The sequence below is a fragment of the Bufo gargarizans genome, chromosome 5 (assembly GCF_014858855.1).
Source record: "Bufo gargarizans isolate SCDJY-AF-19 chromosome 5, ASM1485885v1, whole genome shotgun sequence".
Taxonomy (NCBI): domain Eukaryota; kingdom Metazoa; phylum Chordata; class Amphibia; order Anura; family Bufonidae; genus Bufo; species Bufo gargarizans.
Genome location: NC_058084.1, coordinates 81,923,373 through 81,947,241, shown reverse-complemented (window position 1 = coordinate 81,947,241; position 23,869 = coordinate 81,923,373). Strand labels below are relative to the sequence as shown.

The following is a 23,869-nucleotide window of genomic DNA, read 5'->3' as shown; positions in this document are numbered from 1 at the left end:
AAAAGGCCTTCTGTTTTGATCCATCATAATAGAAGTCTATGGCCAAGCATAATGGATCCACCTGGTTTCTGTTATGCAGGACGTAAAACAAAGTCCTGCATAACGGAAACCAGACAGATCAGTTCTGCTTGGTCGTAGACTTCTATTAAACAGAAATCTAGATTTCTGGCTTCATTTGCTCCAGAAAACTAGTGTAAAAAAAGACAAATTGGTTGTGATCACTGGTCACGCCCCCTTTCTGAAAAGTGTCGAGGACGTGTTTGCGACTTTTTAAGGCCACTTTTCTGGGGCAGGGAGATAATAAATCTCCACCCATAGACTCTGGAAATGGTACTTTTAATTTACTGATGGGGCCGGGAAAACTGGCTCCCAGAGTAGCTTAGAAATTGAAACTGAGAAATATATAAAGTAATCTTCCCATGTCCCAGAAACTCAGCCACATCTCCCTCTTACTGTACTGTGTCTGAAACTAGTCATAGTAAGGTTGCATAATGTACACGCTATACCCTACTTGTTTTATGCAACTGGATAAGTCTATTTTCATTGCCTCTCAAAGTGGAAAATGTCCAGAGCAGATCGGTGTGGGTGTGGGGTGTCGGACATCCTCCGGGAGTTATGGAAGCAGCATAATTTGTTCTACTATGTAGTTTTCGTAGCTTACATTCACTTCAATGGGAGTTACAGAAACAGCAGAGCACTGGCTCACTCGGCTGTGTGTCCGGCTGTGTCTCGGTCTTGTTGCCACGGACGTTCCTGTGGCAGGTACCAGGAGATCGGAGAGACTGGCAACTCGTGGGTTAAATTGACAAGTTCACTGTTGATCTTATTGTGTCTGTGTTTTGGTGAATGCCACACCCCTTGCTTAAGGTGTTGCTTGTTGGTAATTTACCTTTCCCATAAGTAGCAGCTTCTCACTCTTGGAAGTGCGGTTTATAGATGTTCTTCCTGCCTTCTAACTAGCTGGTCGGTTGTACTCTGTGGTGCCTCTGGAGTTGCCAGTTTTCTACTTTCAGATAAGTCTTTTCTTATTGTTTTGTGTTTGTTATATTCCCTGTTGATTGTATCTGGGCCTGAGACAGAGACTTCCATTCGTCCATCTGGGGAGGAATGGGTTGTCTCTCGTCCTAACCTCATTCCAGGGCCTTATAGGGATATAAGGGCCTAGGTATGCAGCATATGAATATTACTACCTTCAAGGTCTATTCATATTGATAGGTAGTTAGGGCCCGGATTAGGGTTGCTTAGGAGGTGACCTGTTCCTTCCCTAGTTAACTGTTCCCCTTCCTTCCTGTGTTTAGTGTGGAGTTTTTGCCCCACACTGATTGTGACAGTTGTTGTGCGGCGTGACAAGCTAGCCGTGCATGCTGGTTGCCAGTGGCAACGCGTTGTGGTGCAGCATGTTTGTGCTTTCCTCCTTCTTCTGGTTCTTTCCCTGTCTGGTGCTGGAGGGGTTAACTTCCTGGCTAGGTGTGTTCTGGGTGTGGCCTCATGGCTCTTCTTAACCACCTCAGCCCCCCTAGCTTAAACCCCCTTAATGACCAGACCACTTTTTACAATTCTGCACTACACTACTTTCACCGTTTATTGCTCGATCATACAACTTACCACCCAAATGAATTTTACCTCCTTTTCTTCTCACTAATGGAGCTTTCATTTGGCGGTATTTCATTGCTGCTGACATTTTAACTTTTTTTGTTATTAATCGAAATTTAACAAAATTTTTGCAAAAAAATGACATTTTTCACTTTCAGTTGTAATTTTTTTTTTTTAAAACGACATCTATATATAATTTTTTCTCTAAATTTATTGTTCTACATGTCTTTGATAAAAAAAAAATGTTTGGGTAAAAAAAAAAAAATGGTTTGGGTAAAAGTTATAGCGTTTACAAACTATGGTACAAAAATGTGAATTTCCGCTTTTTGAAGCAGCTCTGACTTTCTGAGCACCTGTCATGTTTCCTGGAGTTCTGCAATGCCCAGACAGTAGAAAAACCCCACAAATAACCCCATTTTGGAAAGTAGACACCCTAAGGTATTCGCTGATGGTGAGTTCATAGAACTTGTGAGTTCATAGAACTTTTAATTTTTTGTCACAAGTTAGCAGAAAATGATGAATTTTTTTTTCTTTTTTTTTTTCCTTACAAAGTCTCATTCCACTAACTTGTGACAAAAAATAAAAACTTCCATGAACTCACTATGCCCATCATGAAATACCTTGGGGTGTCTTCTTTCCAAAATGGGGTCACTTGTGGGGTAGTTATACTGCCCTGGCATTTTAGGGGCCCAAATGTGTGCAAAGTAGTTTGAAATCAAAATGTGCAAAAAATGGCCTGTGAAATCCGAAAGGTGCTCTTTGGAATGTGGGCCCCTTTCCCCACCTAGTCTGCAAAAAAGTGTCACACATGTGGTATCGCCGTACTCAGGAGAAGTTGGGGAATGTGTTTTGGGGTGTATTTTTACATATCCCTATGCTGGGTGAGATAAATATCTTGGTCAAATGCCAACTTTGTATAAAAAAATGGGAAAAGTTGTCTTTTGCCGAGATATTTCTCTCACCCAGCATGGGTATATGTAAAATGACACCCCAAAACACATTTCCCAACTTCTCCTGAGTACGGCGATACCAGATGTGTGACACTTTTTTGCAGTCTAGGTGGGCAAAGGGGCCCACATTCCAAAGAGCACCTTTCGGATTTCACAGGCCATTTTTTACAGATTTTGATTTCAAACTACTTTGCACGCATTTGGGCCCCTAAAATGCCAGGGCAGTATAACTACCCCACAAGTGACCCCATTTTGGAAAGAAGACACCCCAAGGTATTTCGTGATGGTCAGAGTGAGTTCCTGGAAGTTTTTATTTTTTGTCACAAGTTAGTGGAATATGAGACTTTGTAAGGAGAAAAAAAAAATCATCATTTTCCGCTAACTTGTGACAAAAAATACAAAATTCTAGGAACTCGCCATGCCCCTCACGGAATACCTTGGGGTGTCTACTTTCCAAAATGGGAAAGTAGGGCAATGTGTTTTGGGGTGTCATTTTACATATACCCATGCTGGGTGAGAGAAATATCTCGGCAAAAGACAACTTTTCCCATTTTTTTTATACAAAGTTGGCATTTGACCAAGATATTTATCTCACCCAGCATGGATATATGTGAAATGACACCCCAAAACACATTGCCCAACTTCTCCTGAGTAAGGCGATACCACATTTGTGACACTTTTTTGCAGCCTAGATGCGCAAAGGGGCCCAAATTCCTTTTAGGAGGGCATTTTTAGACATTTGGATCCCAGACTTCTTCTCACGCTTTCGGGCCCCTAAAATGCCAGGGCAGTATAAATACCCCACATGTGACCCCATTTTGGAAAGAAGACACCCCAAGGTATTCAATGAGGGGCATGGCGAGTTCATATAAAAAAAAAAAATGTTGCCACAAGTTAGCGGAAATTGATATATATTTTTTTTCTCACAAAGTCTCCCTTTCCGCTAACTTGGGACAAAAAATTTAATCTTTCATGGACTCAATATTCCCCTCACGGAATACCTTGGGGTGTCTTCTTTCCGAAATGGGGTCACATGTGGGGTATTTATACTGCCCTGGCATTTTAGGGGCCCTAAAGCGTGAGAAGAAGTCTGGAATATAAATGTCTAAAAAATTACGCATTTGGATTCCGTGAGGGGTATGGTGAGTTCATGTGAAATTTTATTTTTTGACACAAGTTAGTGGAATATGAGACTTTGTAAGAAAAAAAAAACAAAAAACAAAAAAAACAAAAAAAAAAAAACCAGTTTCCGCTAACTTGTGCCAAAAAATGTCTGAATGGAGCCTTACAGGGGGGTGATCAATGACAGGGGGGTGATCAGGGAGTCTATATGGGTTGATCACCACCCTGTCATTGATCACCCGCCTGTAAGGCTCCATTCAGACGTCCGTATGTGTTTTGCGCATCCGCGGTGATCCACGGACGTCTCAATGGAGCCTTACCCCATATACACTCCCTGATCACCCCCCTGTCATTGATCACTCCCCTGTGAGGCTCCATTCAGACGTCAGTATGTGTTTTGCGGATCCGCGGTGTCGTGTTTTGCGGATCCACAAAACTCATACGGACGTCTGAATGGAGCCTTACAGGAGGGTGATCAATGACAGGGGAGTGATCACCCCATATAGACTCCCTGATCACCCCCCTGTCATTGATCACCCCCCTGTAAGGCTCCATTCAGAGGTCTGTATGTGTTTTGCGGATCCACAGATCCATGGATCGGATACGCAAAACACATACGGACGTCTGAATGGAGCTTTACAGGGGGGTGATCAATGACAGGGGGGTGATCAGGGAGTGTATATGGGGTGATCACCCCCCTGTAAGGCTGCATTCAGACGTCAGTATGTGTTTTGCGGATCCGATGCGTGGATCCGTATGTGTTTTGCGGATCCGATGCGTGGATCCGTATGTGTTTTGCGGATCCGATGCATGGATGCGTGGATCCGCAAAACACATACGGACCTCTGAATGGAGCATTACAGGGGGGTGATCAATGACAGGGGGGTGATCAATGACAGGGAAGTGATCAGGGAGTCTATATGGGCTGATCACCCCCCTGTCACTGATCACCCCCCTGTAAGGCTCTATTCAGACGTCCGTATGTGTTTTGCGGATCCGATCATGGATGCGTGGATCCGTAAAACACATACGGACGTTTGAATGGAGCCTTACAGGGGGGTGATCAATGACAGGGAAGTGATCAGGGAGTCTATATGGGCTGATCACCCCTCTGTAAGGCTCCATTCAGATGTCCGTATGTGTTTTGCGGATCCGATCCATGGATGCGTGGATCCGTAAAACACATACGGACGTCTGAATGGAGCCTTACAGGGGGGTGATCATCCCATATAGACTCCCTGATCACCCCCCTGTAAGGCTCCATTCAGACGTCTGTATGTGTTTTGCGGATCCGATCCATGGATGCGTGGATCCGTAAAACACATACGGGCGTCTGAATGGAGCCTTACAGGGGGGTGATCAATGACAGGGGGTGATGAGAGAGTGTATATGGGGTGATCACCCCCCCTGTCATTGATCACCCCCCTGTCATTGATCACCCCCTGTAATTCTCCATTCAGACGTCCGTATGTGTTTTGCGGATCCGATCCATGGATGCGTGGATCCGTAAAACGCATACGGACATCTGAATGGAGCCTTACAGGGGGGTGATCAATGACAGGGGGGAGATCAGGGAGTTTATATGGGGTGATCAGGGGTTCATAAGGGGTTAATAAGTGACAGTGGGGGGGGGGGTGTTGTGTAGTGTAGTGGTGTTTGGTGCTACTTTACTGAGCTACCTGTGTCCTCTGGAGGTCGATCCAAGCAAAAGGGACCACCAGAGGACCAGGTAGCAGGTATATTAGACGCTGTTATCAAAACAGCGTCTAATATACCTGTTAGGGGTTAAAAAAAAATCGCATCTACAGCCTGCCAGCGAACGATCGCCGCTGGCAGGCTGTAGATCCACTCGCTTACCTTCCGATCCTGTAAACGCGCGCGCGTGTTCACAGGAAATCTCGCGCCGGCGCCTCCAGGAGGAATAACAGGGCCGCCGCCAGGACGCAATCCTGCGTACGGCGGTCCTGTAGTGGTTAATCTGGTGTTGTGAGCATGAAGTCAGTAGTTCTCCAGCCTTGGTGTGTGCTGGAGCTATGCTCCTGCCCTGGATATTCCATCCTTACAGTGTGAGGGCCACCTAGTTAGACATCGAGGTCTTCCGATGTCATCCTTGTGTATTTTACCCTTCCTTCCCTTGTTTATGTTTGGTGAGGGTTTATGTACAGGGTGTGTTATGTCTAGTTTTGTGTTCCATATCTGGTCTGTTTTGGTGTTTTGTCCAGCATGGTTGCTAGACATTCCCCTGTCTTTTTTTCTACTTCGGTGAGAGGGCCGCCGGGGGTTCCCCGGAGGGGGAACCACAAGTCAGTGAGCAGCTCGGCCTGGGGCCGCCATGCATTCTCTCCGCATGGGGCTCCAGGTAGTCTTAGTGCTGGTGTTCCACCCTGTTGCTGCGGCAGGTAAGTGCTTGTTTTTCCGGTATGTTGTCGTATCACTGGGTTCTTACCTGCCGACCCAGTTGCTGCTCATTGTCTTCAGTTGCTGCTCACTGTCTTCCCTTACCTTTGCTGCTTGGCCTGGGAGACTCCTCTCCGTCCGCGTTCTGGAGGAACAGGTCATCTCTAGCTCTTAACCTTTATTCAGGGATAATCAGGACGACTCAGGGTCCGAGGTTCCTGTGTATGAGTCCGCCTACCTTCTGGGTCTGCTGATACGGTTAGGAGTCGATTAAGGCGGCTTAGGAGGTGACTTGCTACCTTTTTCTGGTGTCCAGGTCTAGCTGCTTCCCCATTTACCCAACTCTATACGGTGGGGAGTTTTCCCCCACTCCCCACCGTGACACTGTGTCAGTAATCCCAACCATCTAGGTCCTGCGCTAAGGGTAGTTTCACACTTGCGGCAGGACGGATCCGACAGGCTGTTCACCCTGTTGGATCGGTCCTTCCGCTGTTTCGCCGTGCCGCCGGACCGCCGCTCCGTCCCCATTGACTATAATGTAGCCCTCCGGTGCAGTACGGCAGTGCACGGTGAAAGGCCGCCGGACTAAAAGTCCTGCATGTCCGACTTTTTAGTCCGGCGGCCTCTGACCGCGAATTGCCGTACTGCGCCGGAGCGCCGCCCCGTCCCCATTATAGTCAATGGGGACGGAGCAGGACAGGGTGAACAGTCTGCCGGATCCGTCCTGCTGCAAGTGTGAAAGTACCCTTAGTCCCAAGGGACAACACCTTTACAAGTGATGACCTATTCTCAGGTTAGGCCATCACGATCTGATTGGCGAGATACTGACACTCCTTTCCCACGCCGATATGCTGTAGCCCTGGAACTACACAGCTCCATCAGCAGTGGACAGAACTGATAACGCAGCTCTGCCGCCATTACCTGGAATGTTGCAGTAGCTGTCTCCGTCCACTGTACAATGGACATATCTGTGCAGTTTTGGTGCTGAAGCTACTGCAGAACAGCTGATTGGCGGGGGTCCCAGGTGTCAGACCCCCGCTGATAAGATACTGATGGCCTACCTTGAGGATGGGTCTTCAATTGTAAAAGGTTGGATGACCCCTCTTAAAGTGAACTTGTTAGGGGATTTTGGGCACTATCTGAGAGCAAAAGATAATGGAAGCAAAGAAGCTGAGCTCTGTGCTAAACTATAAAGGTTTAAATGGTTCAGAGCAGGATTTCTGAGTAGAAAGCAGAGTGAATCCTGACAGGACTCCTAGGAGAGACAGAATCCTGATTACCCTGCCCACACAGGATCATTGCCATGTCTCCCTATATTAGAGTGAGTAATGTAACGTGAATTCAAAAGATTTGAGGATGAATGAGCTTACGCAGGCTAAGTGAATAAATATATTTACTAAATGTGATCAAATATACGATAACACAAACAAATCACATACAGAATAATAAAAAGTAAATAAAAACATCACCAGCCTAAATATGGGTTAGGGATCCTGTCGATCATGCTAGAACACATGGCAATCTACTAGTTGACTGACACCCCATGGTGTACACGAGATAAGGCAAATCAATACTTACATCCTACCTAGGATAAAGTGCCTGGTGGAATCCCAATAAATTGTTAGTGCAGACCACAGTTATTCCCATCAGCCCCTCCTCCAGTGTGCATTACGCATGTCTCTGAGATCACTCAGAAATGTGTTCTTATCAGCACAATAGGGGAAGGGTACTAGATTACAAGGCACATCATCACACAAAACAGAATTAATCAGTGCTTAAAAATACTCTTACAATACAGAGGGTGTACATAGAAATCCGTCAATCATGGCAGTGCGGCAGTCAGGAGGACTGTCATTGTCTGTTCCAGGAGTCTTTTCCAGATTTTTTGCATTCTGCTTTTACTTGGGCAGGCAATTTCCTGCCTGTAACAAACAATAATCAACATTACAGCCTGTTGACTGGTGCCCCATTTAGATGAATCAATGATTGTTAGCAGACAAAGTATATGGGATAAGTGATCGTTAACATGATTGTTTGCCCCCATTATGTTTGCATTTGTAGGCAGCTGTCCCCAGTTTATATAGGGAGACGTGCTCTGAACGAATGATCATTTTCAAGCCCACAAAAAAGATGCCATCAGCACCACTTCCGTTTGTCTAATCAGCTGCCCATGTGAAAGGACCCTAAGTAAAACCTCATTCTCACGTCTGTGTCCATGATAAAGGCCCTTTATACTGAACAATTTAACAGGCGATTGTCAGGAGGGTAATGTTCTTTCCTGGCAAGCACCTGCTCATCAGTGAAGGACACCGCTGAATTTACATGCAGTGATCTCCTCCACAGTATTGGGTGGAGCAATCGCTAATGCCATGACTTGTCCCCGTACAGGATTATTATTTGCCAGCAGCAGAGGCGGTTTAGATGTCACAGTTATGGTGGCAGCACAAACGATCATATTCGCACGTTCATCAGGTAATTGGCGGCACCTTTACACCCGCAGATAATCGTTTTTCGGCCGATGTTCAACCAGTGTAAAGGGATCTTTAAAACGGTTTTCCGAGATTTTAATACTGATGATCTATCTTCAGCATAGCTCATCAGTATCTTCTCACAGCTCACCAAGCACAGTGCCGTACATAATATATAGCCATTGTCATGGTATTCTTTTTGGGGGTTAAAGAGGCTGAACATTTTCATTATTATAACTGCGGCTAAAAGAAACATGTACAGAGCTGCCAGAAAGTCACAGGCAGGGGGATGGACAGTGAAAGGGCTGATGTAAGGAGAGGCTGGGGTAGTTAGATAAGAGACAGGCTGAGAAACCTCTATGTTCCACACAGTCGTCTTCAGCGCTCAGTAGAATGCTGAAGACAGACTCTCAGTAGCAATGCTCATTTAGAGAGTTGCTAAGGATGCTCTTTACACCCTGTTTTCTAGTAAAAAGAAACACCTTTTTCCCTAATAATGTATGTTACAAAAATGTTTAACACCCCTGTCCCTACACTATATTAAAGATAAACCGAAACAACAGTTACAGTTTAAAGAAATATTGGAGAACGTTCCTTGTTTCTATTGTGCCAAAATTCCTTACTCATTTTGCCCAAAAAAATAGATCACCCAGATGTGAAGCTGTCCTCAGAGACATTTGTTTTAAACCAAGACCTCAGACTTTAAGCTTCCCACCTAAACATCTACCCAGCCAGTTTCCCATTTCCAAAATCTGTAGGGGATTGTTGTGTATAAAACATGACCCAAGTCTGAAGAACAAAAGCCGTTGTGTGTTGGCAGCTCTCCCCTTTGGGACTCCTCTCTGTGATGTCCACATGACATGCACTAATAAGATACATTGACAGGAGTTGTCTTTGTGAGACAACCTCTTTGAACTCCCAACAGTCACATCAAAATTGGAAAAACCTTCCTGAAAATGTCACTTTTTTTAATTGTAGATTTTGAATAAACATTTAATGTAAATATAGCTGGTGCACCACTCGGGTAACCGATGTGCATTTAACCCCTTATAACTAACTTTAGCCTTAAAGTATAACTGTCATCTTTTTTTTTTGGGGAGTATTGGATTGTGGTGAATGATTAATATCTCCTTGGTGGCCCTATTTCAACTTTTCACTGTGTACTCAATTACCCCTTAATTCCACAGTTTTGTTCTCTGTACTGCCTATTTTTACCTTTGCTTAAAATCAGGTTGCTATGCAGGTCCGTCCTCTGTTGAAGGACGGAGGACGCAGAAGCACGCTGCCTGCAAGGTCAGATTACTGACAGCCAGGGACTGTAAGTAAATGATTAAAGCCAGGTCCTCCCCAGCAGCTGATAACAGTGCCTGGGCTGTGTGCACTTCTCCCTGTCCCTGCACTTGGCAGACGCTCCCTCACTCAGCAGACTGGGACAATGCAGAGCCGAAGCAGCGCAGAGCAGGGAAGGGAGATCTGCCGTCTGCTCAGTGTATACATGAAAGCAACATGTGGTAAGAGGACCCCTTTGTGCTGCAGGAGATTAACCCTTTAGGGGGAGGGCTGTGGTTACTGACACTTTTGGGGGGCTACTGTTACTGGCTAGTGAGGGCAGGTAGGATTAGCCTCAGGGTGAGGGCAGTGGCGGCCATCTTAACTGAATAGTGAAATTGCAGTTTTATGCAGACTGGTTGCTAAGGGCTAAATCTTATTAAATATGGGGTAAGTCAGTCTAATAGTAACTGATTCTGGAATATCATGTTATTAGTAACTACATATATGAAAATTGAAATTAGGGTCTAAATGTGACAGTTATCCTTTAAAGACCAGTAACATTTCTCCCCCTGTTTGTTCCATCGTTAAAACATTTTTTATTCTTGCTTAAATTTAGCTGTATGGAACCTAAAAAAAAAAAACTACAACTATTTCCGCCCCTGAACCATGCATCCTTCCGGATCCCAGTCTGGCCTGGTTTGTCCTACTGTTTTTTGTTTTTTTTTTGTAAAATAATTGTTTATGGCGTCAGGGAGAAAAAAAATATTTTCTTTCCCATGTTTCAGAAATATATTAGATATCCCTCCGTATTGATGGTGGCTATTCTCGTAGTGTGCAATGGGTATCGCTAGAGAAGCGGTTAGCATATTTTACACTAGACAGGAAATGGACTGGACAGGGACAGTGTAAAATGGGAACTTTATTGATGTTTGTGTGTGGGGGGTACAAATGTTTGGTGCAACGTATTTGACGCAATGATTCAGATGTTGTTAAACGTCTAGTTCATGGCATCAATGAACAGCACAGAGGCTTCATTAGATGAATAAGCCCTTATGTTCACACTTCTTTTCTGGAACAAAAGGCACCCATATGTGACAGTCAGAGAGCAGGTATGCTCCATGATTGATGTGTGAAGTACAATAGATAACATGCAGAGAAATCCATGTTACCTTCCCCCTGGGGTCATGTGCAGGTAAAACAGGGAGAGAGAATCTTTTTTTTCTTTCTCTGCAGCTTATCAGCAGTCTCCCACTGCCCTCCTCCTCCGGACTGTCTGAGACCACAACCGGGTAAAGGGCTACTTTAACCCTTCATATCTTTGAGCTTGGTCATGTTTAAAAGCTTACAATCTAAGAGTATAATCAAGTCCAAAAGCAGATAGAGAGATGCAGCTATTAGAAATCGTGTCAGGAGTGAAAGCTATAGGTACATATATAGAGCTTTCACTGGGACCCAGTTCTAATGGCTACAACTTGCAATGTTGCAGGGCTAGTGCCACAATCTTGGTTTTGTTTGAAAACTTAGATTATCAGCCTTAGGCCTCTTGCACACACCCTTTTTTTTTTTTTTGCAGACTGTATGTGGAACCATTCACTTCAATTGGTCTGCAAAAAAACAAAAGTTACTCTGTGCGCATTCCGTTTCCGTACATCCGTATTTCCATTCCGACAAACATTTCCTATTATTGTCCGCATTACAGACAAGGATAGTACTGTTCTATGAAGGGTCATCTGTTCCGTTCCGCAAAATACAGAATGCACACGGATGTCATCCGTATTTTTTGTGGATCTGATTTTAGCGGACTGCAAAATACATATGGTCGTGTGCAAGAGGCCTTAACCCCTTTAGGACCCTGCCATTTTTCACCTTAAAGGTTGCCATTTTTAGCAAATCTGACGTGTCACTTTATGTGCTGATAACTTTAAAACACTTTTACTCATCCAGACCATTCTGAGATTTTTTCTCTCGTCACATATTGTACTTTATGACAGTGGTAAATTTGAGTCAAAATATTTCATTTTTACTTATAAAAACAAAAACAAATTTACAAATAATTTTGGAAAAATTTTCAAATTTTCAAATTTCAATTTCTCTACTTTTATAATGGATAGTAATACCTCCAAAAATAGTTATTACTTTGCATTCCCCATATGTCTACTTCATGTTTTGATCATTTTGAAAATGACTTTTTTTTCGGGGGGGGGGGGGGGGGGGAGACGTTAGAAGGCTTAAAAGTTTAGAAGCAAATCTTAAAATGTATAAGAATATTGGAAACCCCCAAAAAGTGACCCCATTTTGGCAACTACACCCCTCAAGGAATCTTTCAAGGTGTGTAGTGAGCACTTTGACCTCTAGAATTAGGAAACACTTGGCAGTGAAAATGTAAAAATTTATTTTTTTTCACAAAAAAGTTGCTTTACACCCACATTTTTCACTTTTCCCAAAGGGTAACAGGGCAAAACGCATCCCAGATTTTGTTGCCCATTTCCCCCCGAATACGGCAACACCCCATATGTGCTAAAAAAATGATGTATGGGGGCGCGCAGCAGGGCTCTAGAGTCAAACAGCAAAATATGGATTTTGCTGACCTTAATTGGCTGACATTGATTTTACGTGCCAGGTCGCATTTAAAAGATTCCTGAGGTCCCCAGAAATTAAAAACTCCAAGAAATGACCCCATTTTGGAAAGAGAACCCCCGTACGAACATTTTAAGGGGTGGAAAGGACACTTTTGACCTAACAGTTGTCTCATAGAAATGAATATGTAGTGGTTGGTGAAAAGTGGATCTGTAAGCTATGCGGACTAAATCACAGATATAAGGTGGTAAAACTACAGGGTACATCATGGATGAAATTAAATTAATACTCCATGAATGAGTGGTAGATTTTAAATTCAGGGCAGGTTTTGCAGTGGTAAATAGTGTCTTTACTTATTCCCCTTTTGGAACAGACCCTGCATCTTTTTTGGGTCAACCCCTTTCTTGCTGTATTTGGGACTTGACCTGGAAAATGTTGCACCATGACTTTGCAGAAAAAGGGGTGCAGAGCTGGAAAATTGTAAACAAAAAAAGGATGGAACAGGGATGGAGGGTGGTTTAAGGATCTGGAACAGCTGCAAAGGAAAAAAATAATCAGTGCATCAATTCCAGATGTTCTTCTTTCAGCAGGAAAAGCTCAAATCGCAGTGGTGGTGCACCAGAAGTCCCAGCAAGCGAACAAACAGCACAGAGGAGCACAGAACCTCTCTGCATGCAGTCACCAGCTAGAATGGCTGCATGCAGGGAGGTTCAGCCCTTTTCTGTGCAGCTATAGCGCTTATTGGCTAGAGTGTTGTTCCAGCCAATCGCAGCGCTGGATGGGGACGCCAAACACTGAGTCCCCTGCCTTACCTCAGAGGAGACAAGTGCTGAACTCCCCATGACCCCCCCCCCCCCCCGCCTCGCAGCCTCCTTCTGCTTCCGGCGTCTTGATTGACCGGCTAGTCTCATCGCTTGGAGCTGCAGGGGGTGGAAGGACAACATGCTGCTCTTACCCGGCATGGATGCCTGCCGTAAGAGCAGCCATGGTGCCCTGATACCCCCGCGAACCTGCCTCAGCACCCGGTGGACCTTGCGCCATACATTTATGGCGCTGGTCCTTAAGTCACGTCCAGCTGCGCCGTACATTTACGGCACGGGTCCTTAAGGGGTTAATGACGGCCTATGAAATAGCCCTCAATCGCCTCAGCAGCCACACAGCCCCTGTTCAGAACAGGATTGTCCTTTCCTGCCTGCACCAACACTGTTCAGAATAATTGGGTGGGGGTTGTTGCGGGTTAACAGGCTGTACATTTTCATTAATATAACTGGTGGATTGGTGGTTAGCACTGCTGCCTTGCAGCGCTGGGGTCTTGGGTTTGAATACGAACAAGGTCAACATTAGCATGAAGTTTGTATGTTCTCCCCTTCTTTGTCTAGGTTTCCTCTGGGTACTCCTGTCTCCTCCCACACTTCAAATACCTACTGATAGGCTCATTTGGACTTTAGATTGTGAGTCCCAATGGGGGCAGTGATAGGAAGTCTTTGCCCTACACTGTGAAATATATACCGCAAGCACTATACAAATAAATACAAATAGTAAGTCAGGTCCATATGACTTTATACATGATCGAGTAGAGAAACCGGAAACTGTCTGAATGTAAACAACAATGTTTCCATTCACTGACAGCAAACCAAAATTTTGACAACGTTGAGGCATTGAAACACATTATGTTAGAAACTTGCTGAACTTTGCTCTATAAACATAACTGTGTTATAACTACAATAGACCGTCTTAAAGAGGACTTGTCACCACTTCTGACATTCAGATAAAAAGGTGGATTGGCACACGAATGTTGCTGGTCTTCCTTAATGTAGAAATTTATTTACATAAGTCTGTGCAAATCCATGTAAACTACCACTTTTTGATAATCGGTATACAGTGTAAGTGCAATGTTTTGGGTAGTTAACCCTTCATCAGGAAGAGGCCACTGCTAGTCCTTTCTGGAAATTAGCTACTTCTTGTTTGTTCCCTATGGAGACCTGACTTTAGCCTGATGAAGGGTTAACTGCCCGAAACATTGCACTCACTCTATATTAATTATCACAGAGTAGTTGTTGGTCTGCTACCCCTTTATCTGAATATTACTGGACAGGGGTGTGCTCAGAATGCAACAAAGTTTTGGCACAAAGTTCTGTCACAATAGTTGATATAAAGTTAGACAAGTGTCTATGTACTAAGGCTAGTTTCACATCTGCGTTTTTTCTTTCTGGTTTTGAGATCCGGCAGAGCAGGGAAACACATCCATTTGAATAATACAACCGGCTGGATTATTATTTTGAAAATGAACATGCTGGACTTTTTTTTTTGTGTCTAAAAAAAATCGGATCTAACACCATTGACTTACATGGTTTTTGATGCCAGATGTTCAGTTTCCTGCACACAAAAACACTGCTTGCCTGGAAACCTGGTCTTTAACAATGGTGCCTGCTCATGGGCGCTATAGCCACCAGGTTTCTGCTGTCTCATGGTGCATTCAAATGAATGTAAGTATTTTTCAGTACTCCCTTCCGTGTGCTTCCACATCCATGCGGCTGCACCTCGCTGTGGACCATGGACCCATTGAAGTCAATGGGTCCACACCTTGGTGTGAGGTGCACACAGCCAGTATCAGTTTGTGGACCACAAAACACTTACAGTGTGAATGCCATCTTGAACAGAAAAATACCCAGGGCTAATGTCTGCTATGGACGATAACATCGATCACAGACGTTCAACCCCTTAGATGCCTTGGTCACTTGTGACCACAGCAGTTAAGGGGGCTTTCTCTGGGAGCGCTGCGATCCCGAGGCCCGAACGACTTCCCCATGCTGAGATCTGAGAAGCTGTTCATTGGAGATAGGAGCCTGGAGCCCGCTCAAGGCCACCATGCCTACCTAGGTATATTCCTATGGAGGCCTGCAGGTGGCAGTGCTCCATAGGAATTTATTGAATCTCCCATAGGTTGCATTCTTAAATAAATACAGTCTATGAAAGAAGCAATCTAATAATTGCATGTAAACGTCCCCTAGGGGGACTTACAAAAAGGTTAAAAAAAACGGTTAAAAGTTTTTAAAAATTAAAAAAATCGAATAACCCCCCTTTCCACATATTAAAAATAAAACAAATACAGGGAGTGCAGAATTATTAGGCAAGTTGTATTTTTGAGGATTAATTTTATTATTGAACAACAACCATGTTTTCAATGAACCCAAAAAACTCATTAATATCAAAGCTGAATATTTTTGGAAGTAGTTTTTAGTTTGTTTTTAGTTTTAGCTATTTTAGGGGGATATCTGTTTGTGCAGGTGACTATTACTGTACATAATTATTAGGCAACTTAACAAAAAACAAATATATACCCATTTCAATTATTTATTTTTACCAGTGAAACCAATATAACATCTCAACATTCACAAATATAAATTTCTGACATTCAAAAACAAAAACAAATCAGTGACCAATATAGCCACCTTTCTTTGCAAGGACACTCAAAAGCCTGCCATCCATGGATTCTGTCAGTGTTTTGATCTGTTCACCATCAACATTGCGTGCAGCAGCAACCACAGCCTCCCAGACACTGTTCAGAGAGGTGTACTGTTTTCCCTCCTTGTAAATCTCACATTTGATGATGGACCACAGGTTCTCAATGGGGTTCAGATCAGGTGAACAAGGAGGCCATGTCATTAGATTTTCTTCTTTTATACCCTTTCTTGCCAGCCACGCTGTGGAGTACTTGGACGCGCGTGATGGAGCATTGTCCTGCATGAAAATCATGTTTTTCTTGAAGGATGCAGACTTCTTCCTGTACCACTGCTTGAAGAAGGTGTCTTCCAGAAACTGGCAGTAGGACTGGGAGTTGAGCTTGACTCCATCCTCAACCCGAAAAGGCCCCACAAGCTGATCTTTGATGATACCAGCCCAAACCAGTACTCCACCTCCACCTTGCTGGCGTCTGAGTCGGACTGGAGCTCTCTGCCCTTTACCAATCCAGCCACGGGCCCATCCATCTGGCCCATCAAGACTCACTCTCATTTCATCAGTCCATAAAACCTTAGAAAAATCAGTCTTGAGATATTTCTTGGCCCAGTCTTGACGTTTCAGCTTGTCTTGTTCAGTGGTGGTCGTCTTTCAGCCTTTCTTACCTTTGCCATGTCTCTGAGTATTGCACACCTTGTGCTTTTGGGCACTCCAGTGATGTTGCAGCTCTGAAATATGGCCAAACTGGTGGCAAGTGGCATCTTGGCAGCTGCACGCTTGACTTTTCTCAGTTCATGGGCAGTTATTTTGTGCCTTGGTTTTTCCACACGCTTCTTGCGACCCTGTTGACTATTTTGAATGAAACGCTTGATTGTTCGATGATCACGCTTCAGAAGCTTTGCAATTTTAAGAGTGCTGCATCCCTCTGCAAGATATCTCACTATTTTTGACTTTTCTGAGCCTGTCAAGTCCTTCTTTTGACCCATTTTGCCAAAGGAAAGGAAGTTGCCTAATAATTATGCACACCTGATATAGGGTGTTGATGTCATTAGACCACACCCCTTCTCATTACAGAGATGCACATCACCTAATATGCTTAATTGGTAGTAGGCTTTCGAGCCTATACAGCTTGGAGTAAGACAACATGCATAAAGAGGATGATGTGGTCAAAATACTCATTTGCCTAATAATTCTGCACTCCCTGTATTGATTATTTGCACTGCTGCGTCCCAAAACACCTATTGAAATATAAATGTATTTATCCCGTACGGTGAACGCCGTAAAGTAAAATATCAATATGTCCGATTTGCTATTTTTTTTTATCTCTTCATCTCCCCAAAAATTTAATAGAAAGTTATCAAAAAGTCATACACACTCTAAAATAGTATTAATAAAAACTACAAATTGCCCCACAAAAAATGAGCCCTCACACAGCTCCATAGATAGTAGCGCCGTGGCCTTCTCTCAGCTTTCCTTAGGCCAGTGATGACATGACACATCCATTGGTCACGTGGCCTAGGAGCAGTTCAGCCCCATAGAAGTGAATGGAGCTGAGCGCGATACCAAGCACAGCCGCTATACAATGGACGGTGTTGTGCTTGGGGAGCTGAGAGAAGTCCGTGGCGCTCACAGGACCACCAATGCCTTCTCAAACAGATGATCGGTTGGGGTCCTGGGTGTTGAACTCCGCCGATCAGATACTGATGACCTATCCCGAGGATAGGTCATCAGTATTAAAGTCTTGGAAAACCCTTGTAAATACTCTTCCCTATTTACCAGCCAGAACGCATATCACTCGTTTGAAAGAGGCCTTAGCCAAATGTTTACTTCAGTAGAGTGGTTTATTCCATTTTACATGCAGCGCTTCTCTCTATTTTTTATTGCAGAATACGATTTAGCTCTAATCTGTTTTCATGACATTTATTTGACGAGTCTTGTTTAAAGGGTAACTGTCATATATTTTTTTTAATTTGCTAGTTTATTAGAGCTAGGCATGTATACCTGAGTTAGTCTGTCGATGATTGTCAAAAGATCTGTAATTACCTTATAACAGCTTTCATTAATGTCCTCTGTCCCTTTCCACTGCTCCCTTAAAAGACCGTTGCTAGGGCTTGTCTGTCTTTCTTTTAGTATGAACAGAAGACAGAGGGGCGGTCCTTCACACTGCATGCCTGCATTAGGCTTCAGAGTGAGGAGGCGTGTCTCTCAGTAATCCAATCTGATTGGCTGGAAGGGAGATGCTGGCTACAGCAAGTGTGTATGGGAAGTGAGGGAAAGCAGTTTTGTCCTCAGAGAATCGGCAGAGGAGCCATCTTGAGAAGGTCCTCATATTGTAAATTTTTAAACAGCCACAACTAAGGGAAAAACTCGAGGAAAACAGTGGTATGTGAAAAAAATAAAGATTGCTTTATGCATAATGCTGCTGCAGCAGTAACATATGCTAAAAAATTTTATGAAAACTTGACAGTTACCCTTTAAGACACAATGTATATGTAAGAACCATGTACAAATAGAAGGTATCCAGTGAATGTCGGCTTTGTGACATCTGACTGCTACTTTGTAAGTCTCACATCAACATTCTTTTTTTAATAGTGCTTTATGGATCGTTCCTTTATATAACCTGCGCTGAGGAAAGCAACACAATTTAGGTAAGTGCTTTAATTCTCTTTAATGTGTCTCAAATGTGCTGTAAACTGTCTAAGGCAACTGCGAGCTCTGATAAACATCAACTTCAAACTTCTCAAAGAAAGAACCCAACTTTAGAATTTATTGCGTGAGTCTGCATCACAATATAAAAATGCCAAAACACTTCCAGTCGCTGTTGACCGTATAGGAAATATAAGATTTCCTCCATAAGAGGTGTACATCGAAATTATTGGGCCCCATCCCTAGCTCCTCCCATAACCATCTCTGGTACCTGCCGCCCCCCTCTCCCCCCCCTTTTTTTTTTTTTTCTTTTGCTCTATTTTAACAAGTCCACCACTATTCCCCACCATCCAAGCCTCTCTATCTCCAGCTCCCCATGACCTTTTTTTTAAACTTGAGAGCCAAAAACATACTTGTAAATGCTCTTCTCTACTCCTCTTCAGCTTGGGTGCCACTTTAGCCTGTTACTGTGGTAGAGGGCAACAGTCAGGGCCCAGGACACACTGCAGACCACGGCCCTGGTGTCACGTGTCAGGTCCAATCAGGCATGTGCTGGCAGATGAGTGACGTGACAGTCTGCAGATCATTGCGCAGCTACCTGGGCGCCCAGCAGAAATAGAGAGACAGTGCTTTTTGGGACTTGAGCAGTGGCTGCTATGGAGTTAAAGTCTGTCAGACTGATGGGCTGGGTAAGGAAGGGGGCCCGAGCACAGGGGTACCAGGGCGCAAGAAGGCAAGGCCCAGGTCGGGAGCCGAGGCATTAAGTGTAGTTAGGGGGCAGATCCATTGGTCCAAGCCCAGAACCCATTCCATCACGAGTCCTATAGCAGCTGCGTGGTCAGGCTGCATCGGAGGTACGCCACTGCCTCCATAGAAATTAGGTACTGAAAGAGAACCTGTCACTATTAAATGCAGTGCGGTCTCCAGGCAGCAGGTTATAGAGCAGGAGGAAATTTGCAGATTGACATATAGTTTTAAGGGAAATCATTCAGTAAGGATGCCTTCACACATGGCAGATTTAGTTGCAGAAATTTCTGCAACTGAAAAGCTGTTCTCTGTCTAAATGGGGCTCACAGAAATCTACATGCATACCAGACAAACCCTATTCACATGAATGGAACTGATTTTAAATTTCTAAAATTATGTAACAAGTCAGCTGTGTATGAAGGCAAGAAAAATATGGGGGGCAGTATACTCAATAAAACTTCACTTTTAATAGCATATAAGAGATAAAACACGGACCCTACTAACGTACAACGAGTAAGACATGTATGCCCTTGACCTATTGAGGTGACGGGACTGCCCCGTCACCTCAATAGGTCAAGGGCATATACGTCCTACTCGTTGTACGTTAGTAGGGGCCGAGTTTTATCTCTTATATGCTATTAATAGTGAAGTTTTATTGAGTATACTGCCCCCCATATTTTTCTTGAGTTGTACCCTTGAACAGTATTCAGGGAGGCATCACTGCCTCTCCTGACCGACCATCTTTTATCGATTTGTGTATAAAGGCACCCTAAAACTTGTAATTTGTGAATTTAAATATGTGCTTTCTGATATCAGTTGTACACGGGGATGGGGCAGTTGTTGACAGTGATTTATGATATTCCCTGTGTAAGTGTGTATACATAGATAGCTTTCAGTCACTGATATCTGTACACAGGGGAGGTGTTATCAGTGATTGATTGTATTCTCTGTGTAAGTGTGTATACAGAGATAGCTGTCAGTCACTGATAGCTGCACACGAGGGAGGTGTTATCAGTGGTTGATAGTATTCTCTGTGTAAGTGTGTATACAGAGATAGCTGTCAGTCACTGATATCTGTACACAGGGGAGGTGTTATCAGTGATTGATAGTATTCTCTGTGTAAGGCCTCATGCACACGACCGTTTTTTTTTAAGGTCCGCAAAAATGGGGTCCGTAGGTCCGTGATCCGTGACCGTTTTTTTGTCCGTGGGTCTTCCTTGTTTTTTGGAGGATCCAAGGACATGAAAAATGAAAAAAAAATCTAAGTCAAGTTTGCCATTGAAATGATAGGAAAAAACGGACACGGATCACGGACACGGATCACGGACACGGATGACAATCTTGTGTGCATCCGTGATTTTTCACGGACCCATTGACTTGAATGGGTCCGTGAACCGTTGGCCGTGAAAAAAATAGGACAGGTCATATTTTTTTCACGGCCAGGAAAAACGGATCACGGATGCGGCTGCCAAACGGTGCATTTTCCGATTTTTCCACGGACCCATTGAAAGTCAATGGGTCCGTGAAAAAAAACGGAAAACGGCACAACGGCCACGGATGCACACAACGGTCGTGTGCATGAGGCCTAAGTGTGTATACATAGATGGCTGTCAGGTCATTTATAGCTGTTCACAGAGAGGTATTAACACTGATGGCATTTTCTGTGCAAGTTTTATATACAGAGATAGCTGTCAGTCACTGATAGTTGCGCACTAGGTTGGTCTCAAATTCATAAGGAGCAGAGGTTTAATTGTCTAAATTGCTAGTTTTTCACAGAACGAAATATCAATCTGCTCCGCTCCTCCTGCTCTATAACACACAGCCTGCAGATTGTACTGCATTTTGTGGTGACAGGTTTTCTTTAATTGGACACTTTCTTACACCAGGTACACACAGTGCCATTTTTGATGCTTATATTATTTTAGCGAGAATAAGGATCAGATGCAAAATTAAGAAAAATTCTAAGAGTAAATTCACAAAAGGCAAACATGTCAGTGACTATCCATTCATCTGAATAGAGTTTGCACAAAGTCATGTACTTGCTGTCAAAACAATCTTATTCAGATAAATGGAACTGACTTTAAGTCACGGAAATTTCTGCAACAAATCTGCCGTGTGAGAAATTGTCTTTTTTCTACTTCTACTCCAGCTAGGATCTACTCCAGGGTTTGGATATCCAAGATACCAAACTGTCTTGTGTGAATCTGACCTTTTTATTGCTCATGCACCTCCACAGTAATGTGGTAAATTCCTGTTTCTCGTGAAATGAGGAAAAAAATCCTCTATGTAGAAAAAAGAGACACATGGAGGTAGAGACTATAGCGGGTTATTGTCACCATATTCAGGATCCAAAATATACTGTGTGCATCCTGAGTATAGCCTTGTGTATGAGACCTTAGATTGCAGAAGTCCCAAAAACAAGCTGATCACAGAGAGCTATGATGTCCCAAAAGCAAGATGGTCACACTCTTGGAAGCTCCTGAAAGCCCACGGCTTTCATTATGGTAACCTATGCCATAGCATGTATTCTTTCCAGTGTCCCTGTAGGGACATAGAAGTCACTGGCATCCACCAGGGCATCACTGGATACAACTTTCCACTGTAATAGAGTGAACAATGTGTATAGCAGGTAACTTTTCTATATACCTACAGTACATTTCTGTATGGTAAAAATGTCAACTGGTATACTCCCTTCACTATGAATTTTTAAAAATGTTGGCGTATAAATTTGGAAATGCTCTTGACACTAAAGACACATCACAGATGCCATGTATTTTTACAGATTTTTATCTTCCTTATTTATTTGAATGCACCCACACCTAAAGAAAATGTGTCCTCAGAAAATGACTATTTAAATAATTTTTTCATGTTAAAAACATATCTTAAATAATTTTTTATGGTTATTCTTTTTTTTATGTCTATCTATATTTTTTTTTGAAAACACATAAACTTCTACACTTTTCGCTCAGGCCAATAAGCCTAATAAAAAGCGCCACCCTTGATCTGTACAGATCACTTTACTGCAGTTATCTGCATATCATTACATTATAATTATTATTAATATTATTATCATTAAAGCGCCATTCATTTCATGGCGCTATACATGCACTAAGCATGAACAAGACGAGTTACAAACTGGTACAGAAGGAGAGAGGCCCTGCCTGTGAGGGATTACAATATATATATGTACAGTACAGACCAAAAGTTTGGACACACCTTCTCATTCAAAGAGTTTTCTTTATTTTCATGACTATGAAAATTGTAGATTCACACCGAAGGCATCAAAACGATGAATTAACACATGTGGAATCATATACATAACAAAAAAGTGTCAAACTGAAAATATGTCATATTCTTGGTTCTTCAAAGTTGCCACCTTTTGCTTTGATTACTGCTTTGCACACTCTCGGCATTCTCTTGATGAGCTTCAAGAGGTAGTCACCTGAAATGGTCTTCCAACAGTCTTGAAGGAGTTCCCAGAGATGCTTAGCACTTATTGGCCCTTTTGCCTTCACTCTGCGGTCCATCTCACCCCAAACCATCTCGATTGGGTTCAGGTCCGGTGACTGTGGAGGCCAGGTCTTCTGGCGCAGCACCCCATCACTCTCCTTCATGGTCAAATAGCCCTTACACAGCCTGGAGGTGTGTTTGGGGTCATTGTCCTGTTGAAAAATAAATGATGGTCCAACTAAATGCAAACCGGATGGAATAGCATGCCGCTGCAAGATGCTGTAGTAGCCATGCTGGTTCAGTATGCTTCAATTTTGAATAAATCCCCAACAGTGTCACCAGCAAAGCACCCCCACACCATTACACCACCTCCTCCATGCTTCACGGTGGGAACCAGGCATGTCTATCCATTCACCTTTTCTGCGTCGCACAAAGATACGGTGGTTGGAACCAAAGATCTCAAATTTGGACTCATCAGACCAAAGCACAGATTTCCACTGGTCTAATGTCCATTCCTTGTGTTCTTTAGCCCAAACAAGTCTCTTCTGCTTGTTGCCTGTCCTTATCAGTGGTTTCCTAGCAGATATTCTACCATGAAGGTCTGATTCACACAGTCTCCTCTTAACAGTTGTTCTAGAGATGTGTCTGCTGCTAGAACTCTATGTGGCTTTGACCTGGTCTCTAATCTGAGCTGCTGTTAACCTGCGACTTCTGAGGCTGGTGACTCGGATGAACTTATCCTCCGCAGCAGAGGTGACTCTTGATCTTCCTTTCCTGGGGCGGTCCGCATGTGAGCCAGTTTATTTGTAGTGCTTGATGGTTTTTGTGACTGCACTTGGGGACACTTTCAAAGTTTTCCCAATTTTTCAGACTGACTGACCTTCATTTCTTAAAGTAATGATGGCCACTCGTTTTTCTTTACTTAGCTGCTTTTTTCTTGCCATAATACAAATTCTAACAGTCTATTCAGTAGGACTATCAGCTGTGTATCCACCTGACTTCTCCACAAGGCAACTGATGGTCCCAACCCCATTTATAAGGCAAGAAATCCCACTTATTAAACCTGACAGGGCACACCTGTGAAGTGAAAACCATTTCAGGTGACTACCTCTTGAAGCTCATCAAGAGAATGCCAAGAGTGTGCAAAGCAGTAATCAAAGCAAAAGGTGGCTACTTTGAAGAACCTAG

General features: G+C 43.5%; 1 protein-coding gene across 1 annotated transcript in view; it reads left to right on the top strand.

Moving 5' to 3' along the window:
* Positions 1 to 23,869, top strand: part of TRIQK (triple QxxK/R motif containing) — a 136,903-nt gene that overhangs the window by 8,799 nt on the left and 104,235 nt on the right. Inside the window, exon 2 of the mRNA XM_044294335.1 lies at positions 18,431 to 18,486. The gene's annotated coding sequence lies outside the window, so the exon portion shown is untranslated. The remainder of the gene's footprint in view (positions 1 to 18,430; positions 18,487 to 23,869) is intronic.